Source organism: Pagrus pagrus, assembly GCF_965226575.1.
Source record: "Pagrus pagrus genome assembly, chromosome: 1".
Lineage (NCBI taxonomy): Eukaryota > Metazoa > Chordata > Actinopteri > Spariformes > Sparidae > Pagrus > Pagrus pagrus.
This window is the reverse complement of record NC_140185.1, coordinates 10,075,644-10,085,266: the sequence shown is the minus strand read 5'-3', so window position 1 is coordinate 10,085,266 and position 9,623 is coordinate 10,075,644.

Below are 9,623 nucleotides of genomic sequence, written 5' to 3'. Positions count from 1 at the left end.
GAAGCAGATAGAAATGATGCCAGGCTGCCAGCCTGACTGGATCACCAGTCAGCCTTCATTTTCCCAGGAGATTTTGTACTCAGTGGCATGAGAAAACAGCACAGTGAATGTGGGTGTATAGGGAGCAGATGTAAAGGCTGATGCTGTCATTACAGCATCAGCCTTTATTCCACAATATGTTAAAGCATTTATTCCATAATATAAATGCTTTAACATTTATTCCATAATATGTTAAAGCAAAACAGCAACTGTCTATTGCCAGTTTCAGTATATTTAATATCATATTCTTTAAGTCTCGTTAGGGTTAGTAATGTTTGAACACAATATCTTTATTTTTACTCAAGTATGACTTATGTGTACTTCTTACAACACTGCATGTTAATAGGTGAGTTTTTAAGTTTTGTTAGTCACATTTTGTTACCTTTGGACAGAACCTGGCTGTTTGCCCCATCTCCAGTCTTTATGCTAAACTAAGCTGCTGGCTGTAGCCTTATATTGAATGAACAGATATGTGAGTAACATTGATTCTTTTTTATCTGACTGTCAGACGAGATAAAGAGTTCAAAAAGAGAAACTTTTTAGGCAAATTATTGAAGACATTCCTGAGTGTCTGGGTGAAGATTCAACAGAAGTGTAAAAAATCTCTCCTGACTCGTCGCCTCGGCCTGTCTGTGGCACTGGATATATCTGAGAGCACACGGTCACCCATTCATTACCAGCTATTATTAGAACACATCTGTGCAGGCATGGTCGCACACGCTCACCACACATAGTCAGCGTATTGATCTGTCTGAACGTTACTAGAGTGTTTATGTTCGACGCTACATTGACATCAAGAGAGGTGTGTTCATTGTAGACGGAAAGAAAGGGGGGCCGAGGTCAGGGCTCCTCTGTCATCTCCCCTTACGTAACCACAATGATAGAATATGATACAATCTTTCTATCCCAAATTCTGACGCGCTCTTAAAGGGATTTTTTGGGTGAAAACTCTGCACCGCTCAATCCCCCAATCTAATCCGTCCTGATAGGAGTAATGCGGGCTGCAAATAAGTGTCCAACAGATGCAAAGAGGAACCCCAATCTCATTTCATTTATTTTTTATTATGCAACATATTCCTGCAGTGCAGAGGAGCAGAGATGAACTGAACTGGAGTGACCTATCTGCCAAAAAACTCCAAGCTATCATCCCACATGAGGGTGTACTGTGGAGCGTGCAGTGCAGCTGGGAAAACACACACAAGTCTCCAGATTACCCAATGAACACACACCTCAGTGAGTCGGAAAGCTGCAGCACTCCTTGGTACAGTGTTACATGTTACAAACAAACCTGAGTTCACTGTCCCCTGATACAGGGAGGATGCAGTGGACCTGCAACAACGTCAATGTGTTTTTTTCCATTTCCCGTACTATCACACATGCCACAGGAGTACAGGTAAATGATTGATGCTTCACACAGGCCAATCGGTCAACTGTCACAGACCTGATTGTCATGTAACTGGAAAATCCCATGTTCAAAACGTGTTATATGGTCACAGGAGAGGAAGGAATAGTCTCAGATAAGGGCAGGTGTCCAGTGATGTCACCCCACAGCAACCCAATCACTAGAATTAATGTTGGAAATGTACATTTCTGCAAAACCACAGATATGTTGAAACTTGACATTTCTCTATGGTGCAACTTTATGTGACAACACTGTGCTTATGCTCTGGTTAGGTGTTGGCTGAAACACTTGGTTATGGTTAGGAAAACATCATGTTTGAGATTAAAATACTTATTTTGGTTGCCACAAAGTTGGAGATTGTTTTCGAAGTCTTGATAAAAACATCTGGTTTTGTCAGCACAAACACGGCTGGGGATTGTCCCGAGGTCTTGTTAAAAACATCCGCCCTGTCACCAAAAACACAGCAAGAGTTTGTCCCGAGGTCTCGTTAAACAATCAGAATAAGGCTGCAGGGTTGTGCGGCGGTGTTGAGAGTCTCATTCCACGGCTCGTTTGTGTCATGTAAGGTTATGAACTTTAACCCCTGGTTGAAATTCACATTTTACATTTTTGAGGCACCTCAAAGCATTAAACAACAAAGGAGAAGCTCCTATGGTGCTCTGCTACTAGTATGCTGGTCCTACTCCTGATTGTGTGTCCACATCGACAGATTAAAATATGGAGTTTGTTGTAAAATGGTGTACAAGACCAAACTGAGTGATTACAAGTGAAACATAATGTAAGAAGTGAAATGCCCATTGTGTTCCCCCTTAAGCATTTAGCCATGATACTCGCAGGTCCGCGACTAAACTGTCCTACTCAGCCTCTGATATGCAGATGATGCCATCGCCATGATTTGTAATTTAGCATGCCGGTCCTACAGTGATTGTCTGCATCAACAGGTGAAATGTTTTAAACAGGTGCACAAGGCCTTCCACTACAAACCAGGCCAAGTGATTAAATATGTGTGAAGAAAAGGAGGCAAAGAGAGCTGTCTCTGAAAAAGAAAGAAGTCGTGCAAGTGTGGACGGACAGAAAGTTAGCTAAAACGACGACAATGCTTACAACAGCCAGTGAAACATTTTGTTACTATCATTCATTGTGTTTTTGGTCAGTCATGCTGGGAGTCTGATCTCCAGCTTGTGTGATTAGCCACCGCCGGTCCACACTGCCACAGCCTAAACAGACTACCCATGTTCAAATTCGTGGGATGACCAGCGTTTGCGCCGCAGAGCTGGATTCTGTCTAAATGCTGCCTTAAAATACTGACAACAGCGTGGTCTCCTGTCAAAAATATCCAGTGGTTTCTCATTTACAAATGTTGAAAGACAAACTGCAAAGACAATATCAAACTGCAGTCACTGATTTGCCAGCCTTTTAACCTGTAACACGTGTAACTCTACCGCCATCTCCATAAACATGTCATGTGAAGGTCACATTATATGACAGGTTTTGTAAAAATGTGAACGTATCTGTGGTTTGCGGTGCCAACATTTTATCCTGGTGACCATGCTGCTCAGAGATCTGTAGCTAGTCAGTCAAGGCAGAGCATTATGAAACCCTTTTCTCCAATAATTTGTATGCAGGGCCGGGGAGCTCACAGTGACAGCTTGGCTAGGTCAGGCCAAGACTGGCCAGACAGGCTCCCCATTAGACCTGCCACTCTGCTGATAGAGCTGAACACTGTGTGCTTTTCTCCTGTTGTAGTGCTGCATCGATCTGCAGTGACAGACACACAGAGCCGATGCAGGGAGGCTAAGGAAGCAGGGCAGGGAGAGCAGCCGCAGCGCTATTCACCGACTGCTGCCACATTTAACAAAACAGGCCTGATCCCTTGCTGGTAATCTTAATACTGTCGGCTGGCTGTGTTCTGCACAAGCCCATCATTGCTGCACATCAATGCACCATCCACTTTGCAGTCCCCCTGAGCTCAGCTGATGGGAGACTGAAAAGGGGATGGAGGCCAACACGCTGAGCAATTTGTGTGGGTTTCAGGTTGAGCTGTGATCAGTCTGTGATTAATGGAGAGTGCTGCCGTTCAGCGCCTGTGACACACGCTCAGAGAGGGGAGGGCAATCAATCCTATACGTACCGCCGGTGTGACCCGATGCTGCGGCTGGAGAGAGGTGCTAAAAGTCAGCAAATGGAAATGTGCCTCTGTGAAGGAACGCCTGAGAGGAGAGATAAGTGGGATGTTATGCAATCAGTGGAAACTAAGTCAAAGGTCTTCTCGGTGGGAACAGCATCGTGACCTCCACTCGCATGAACACACACAAAGCACAGACAGATACAAACACCCGAAAAAACCCACCAGTGTTTATGTGCAAACACGAAATAAGTCATTCACTGACACAGCACACATGTAGATAATTAAGTGTTAGGGAGTTATGAAATATGTCCAGACAGCAGAGTGCTGACAATGATGACACAGGACGTCCTTGATCTTATTTGAAACCCAAATATTGTGAGAAACGAGACCTTGTAGACACTAAAAAGAGAGTGAGAGGACAGAGGTGCTGCGGTGAGATTACCACACATCCAGATAGCAGACATCACACTCAGCATTTTAAAGGTGCACTATGTAGTTTTGGGGAAGACACTTTTTAACTCTCTTTGTTTTCGTGACTGAATAAGCGAACTGACCTTAAAGGACAAAACAATTTATACTGTTTTACTTTGTTTATATGTGGCGGACCCTGCCACGTTTCTAGCTGCAAACAGTTTCTCCAGAACTACATAGTGCCCCTTTAAATTGCAGCTCTCTCATATCAGTCAATCTGTCTCTCCCTCCTTTGTCATGCTGTGGACGGTTTGTTCTTGGCATGACTATTATAGTTATTACATTATAGTTTTATGGTCTGTTTCAGACATTGAACACTGAGCTCCTCCAGAGTGTCTCCTGTTACTACTGTGGAAGAAAACAGAGGCAGCCTCTCACTTGACCTTGTTTCTTAATCTTTATGGTTTTATTGCCATAAAAAGGAAAAAAGTTTCCACAGAAACTTGACATCACACTTTTTGTAGCTGACTTACCCAGAAGTGTTGTCTACGCAGAATTATGGCTTGTTTACATGGTTTATTTGAAGCCTTTACAAGAGGGTGATTTCCTGCACGAGACAATGGAAGTTTTTTTTGTGTGTGTGTGTGTGTGGAAATGCCTGGAGGTGATAGTGTGCATGGATACCTGGACTTTACCTTTTAGAAATGATTTCAAAATATTAAGGATGACTTTTGAGGCACATTTGCGGTTGGCCGCTTGCATAGATGCAGTTTACACCGGTGATTCTGGGGGACACTTTTTGAAATGGCCCATTTTGTCCCTGTCACTTGTAAAAGCATAATTTGCTAAATATGTCCTAAAAATATTCTGCACAGAGAAATATTAAGAATGCTTTGCTCTCCATCATCTTCCAGTTAAAACTGGCTGCAGCTGATTCTGGTGCAAAATTACTACAAATATTTAACTCAGCACCAAATATTTATAATACACCATAAACTCAAGCTAAGCAATAGCCTTCAGCATGTGCAGTAACACTGTGATTGTTCATTAGGTAATAGATGTGATCACACGCTGTAAAATCAGAATGGAATACATTAGATGGACTGATGAGCTAGTAGTCAGAAAAGCCTAACTAGCTCAAATAAAGTTTGCAAACATATCAAGATCATTGCATCTTATTGACTGGACTATACAGTAAATAATAAGTTGACTCAGAGTGTAGCTTTCAATTTCTAACGTCTCCTTTATTCCTCTTGGAAACTGTGCATTTTGGGTGGCTGACTGTTACTTGTGCGTTTACCTGGAGCATTTTCATGTGGTCAACTCTGTGGTAGCCTAAACTGTGCCCTTTTTTTGATATAATATGTAAGAATTCTGCAATATAATGTCTAAAAACATCCAGACCTTTATTATATATTTTGTTGAGTTGTATGCCTCCATTATCCCAAATGTTCCCAACAATGTTCAACCCAGAGAAATTGCTTAATTTTGCCTATGGCTAGTTCCAGGAAAGGGAAGGGAGTCAGTGGACCAGACTAAATTTAACGTGAATAAAACCTTGTCCAAAAACATACCCGAGTCACGTCAGATAGAGTTTCATCAGCAGTGGTGGTTATTTAATAGTGTGTTCATCACCAGCGAGGCCTTACTTGCATGAGTTTTACCACGGGATCATTTGTGTTTGTGTGCATTACTTGCACAGGTGCTTATTAACCCCAAAACAGCCATTACATGTACATTAACCGTGAAACTAGTGTGTGTGTCTGTTTGTTTGAAGTTATGTCAACCTCTGGCTGAATTCAGCACTCACCAGAGACTCCGGTTCCTCTCTCTTGTTTTTCCTCTCCCCCGCTCTGTAATGTTCATGAAGTAAAGCAAATTTTCCCTCCTGCTCCAGTCAGCAGTCAACATTACAGAACATAAACACACAACAATGGAGGTCACCTATGCGGATCACTGCTGCAGTCAGGTTGATAAACAGGAGTGAAGCTAAAGCCACTTTTTAAAAGTAATCTCTGAGCTCTCCTCCCGTCGGTAAACGGCTCCGGATCAGATCAGACGTTTATTCTTCCAGAATTGCTTTCTCCTGAACTGTCATCCCTTGTTTTATTTGTTTATAATGTGTTATTCTTACTGTGCTTGTTTTTATTTGGATATCTCTAATTTCTCTTGTTTCTATCTCTTTGTCAAGCACTTTATAACTTGTTTTTGCCATATAGATTAAGTTATTATTATTGTTATTATCATTCTTACGTTTGCCAAAATGATGAGGCTGCATTAAGTAGCACAACATATTGTAAGATTATTAGCCCAGTTGTCTAAATGCGTGTCGGCAAGCTTCTCCAGACTAATTAAGGCTACATCTAAATTTACACCGGATTAATTTACGGTTATGCCATCCAAAAACACTCTGCCAAGATCGGCCGGCACAGAGACTTTGATAACATGTTCGTCATCTGAACCTGTCGAGTGTTTTTAAACACACAAGCGTCTTCGGATCTGGAAGGTTTCTGTATTTGTCCTGTTAAGAAACCTCCAGATTCCAAAGCTTCTGATCCTCTTACATCACCAACAAACACCCAGTTTTATCCCCCATACAAACAAATTCAATCACATCAAACACAAAGCACACAAACAATACACACAATAGCCCTGCCAGATCACTTAATCATTTCACTGCAGAACATCCAGACAATTGTCTTTTTTTATCCTTTGTCTGAGGGCGAGGAGCAGGCAAAACAAGTTACATCACATCACAGAAACACACACACATTCAGAGATACACAAATAGAGCCCTGTAGGTCTTGGGATGCTCCACTCGCAGATGGTAAGAGGACACCAAAGCAAAGGCAGATGGTCCTCTCTTCGTCTGTCCTCTCTTCTCCCTTTCCCTGCTTCCAAAAGTGCTATTTTGCATTCTGAATGCTGGTAAAACAGGTCAAAGATTCAAGATCTGCAGCCATGCTGATAATTAGATTCTGGCTGCTCTTCAAAATCTGCCTTTAATGCAGAAACATTTAATTCTGACCCACTCTGGTCGTATGAGCAGGCTTTATTAGCCTGTTAATTAAGGAACACTACCTAGTAATGTCTGCTAATGATTTGAGAAGTGATTCATGCATGGACAAGGACTTGAACAGTTGAACTGTTCCTTTAACATCTGTTCTTTGCATTAATATCACCTGTACATCACCCTGTAAAGAGAAGCTGTGGCACTTTTATGCATAATAATGATAAAAAAAACATCATGCCCCACTAACACACATTCAAATCATTCAAACAGCTGAACTAGATCCTGTCTGTCCTGCGCGGGAATGTGTGAAGATTTCTTCATACAGTAATCTTGTTGCACCTTTGAGCGGCGGTGCGTGGACAGACGCCTTCAGTGCTGACGCAGGAGGACAGAAACATCCCGGAACAGACAACAGTTAGATGAGACAGTCAGTTCACTCTGAGTTAATGGATACAAGCAGGAGGAGGCCTTCTGTAACATTTCAGATGGTTAACAGATGTATCACTCATACACGTGTAGGACGACACAAAAAGGTTATCTGAGCATTATTATTCATACTGTAGATCAAACTACCAAAGGATTTCATCATGTAAACACATTTCCCCCGCTCTGCAGAGACAGCAGGGGAAATGTACCGGCACTTTCTGTGTGGGGGCCTCTTTCACAACGCTGTGAAATACCTGGGTTGCGTGGTATCTGACTTGAGCAGGGTGCACATGGATAACACACAGCTCCTGTGAGGGTCAAATGGTCACCGATATTAACGAGAGTATAAGAATTCACTCCATGTCCTGATTCGTTCTGCACCTTGGCTTTAGGTCCGGGGAGACGGAGCGTTATATAACAGCGGTCCCTGTATGGAAAACAACAGAAGCATCAGAGATCAGTACCGGTCATTCTGCCGTATTGCCGCTGTAAGTTGTGTTATGTAATCGTCCCCTGCTGTGCTCATTCAGGGTAATCAGTGATTAATTAATTAATGGTGTTTATCAGCATTGCTCCATACAGGCTGTGCTTCGAGTGTTAGTCACAGCTGATTCCTATAAGCCCACACAAACACACAGACTTACACTGCAGATCATCAATAATCATGTTAGGTAGAAGTGATCAGGTTTAGCTCATATCGCCATGTTGTAAACAACTGAAGCAAATGGAGACTTGTTTGAAAGGTGTAACATGTAAAAACTGATCATCTCTTGATTTATACTTCATACAAATATTGGGCAGTGAATCATCAGAGTAACTGCTGTTAACTGCATTTGCCATTAGATTGTTAGCTCAGTTAGCCATACAGGTAGTGGTCCGGACTGGGAGCTCAGAGGGGTATTATGAGACAGGACAGGCCGGACTGGGTGCTAGCTGGTAAACATGTTAACTTTAGTAGATATCTCTGCAACACAATACACAGATTTCATGAAATGATGTTAAATTGTTGAATTGTTGAACTAAAAAAACCCCCTAAAATTCTTACATATTGCATGTTTAAAATGTAAAAAAAACAACAACAAAACACTGAAAAAAAATGAAATGGTGCCATTTCCTGCGTAATCCAAGTCTGTGGAAGCCCTGAGATCCTCAATCGATTAGAAAAGATGTTATTTTCAACCTCTGAAAAGCTGAAATCTTCACTGTAGCTGCAGAGGAGGGAAGTAATGACATGCAAATACTTTTCGATTTTTCAGGTATCTCTACTTTATTTGAGTATTTACTTTTCTGGCACGGCAGATGTGGTGAGATGTTGCTGTTCTTTACCAACCCAAAATGTGACTGTTTGACGTCCTGGGAATGAGACTCAACAACCAACTATCTTTGTGGTGCGTTTAGGAACAGCTGGGACAAATCCTACTGATCCTACCTTTAAGTTTAATAGTCTGTGAATTACATTAATATGATGTGAGCTTCAGTTAGCTCTGCACAGAAAAGGCCAGCAGAAATGTCCTTCAGAGGGAAACTTTTTACCTTGATACGCTGAGTACATTTCAGAGCCTGTACTCTATTACTTTTATTTGAGTAAAGTTGTGGACTTTTGCCACCTCTGCTCACCTGTTGCCAAAACCACCAAAGAGACCATCATTCACTGCAGCCCTGTAATCATTGATGTCTTTTAAGTGGTGTCACATTCTCCAACAACCTGTATTGCTGCTCCAATGTGCCTCAAGAGAAGAATATAAAACTAGATCTGTCCACACTTTCAGGCTCACGATAAAAAGGAAAACCTCTCTTGTGTTGTCGTCTTAATAAATGCTCCTCGTTCCAGATTTTCCCTATGATAATTCCCATATTTTTTGCATGTTTGAAAACATCTTGCCACTTCAGAAACACAAAAGTACAAAGATTGTCTCTAAATTACGACAGATAATCTCCCCACTCTCTTTTTTCGGTCGATTTGAAGTCAGCTGTTAAAATTGGTCAACATTTCTGTCTGGATTTATTTGACAAGTGTGCCATCGGTGGTTAATTTTTAAAAGACATTCTGACAACTGCCAACATAATGTTCCCTGTTTGTGGAGAATGTTTAATTGGTGTGCCCTGGGCTTTGAGGAAACAAAAAAAGCATGATATAAAAAAGAAACATGACATGTCAGTTGCAATGATGCATTAATTCTGTCGCTGAAGGGAAAACAGGACGT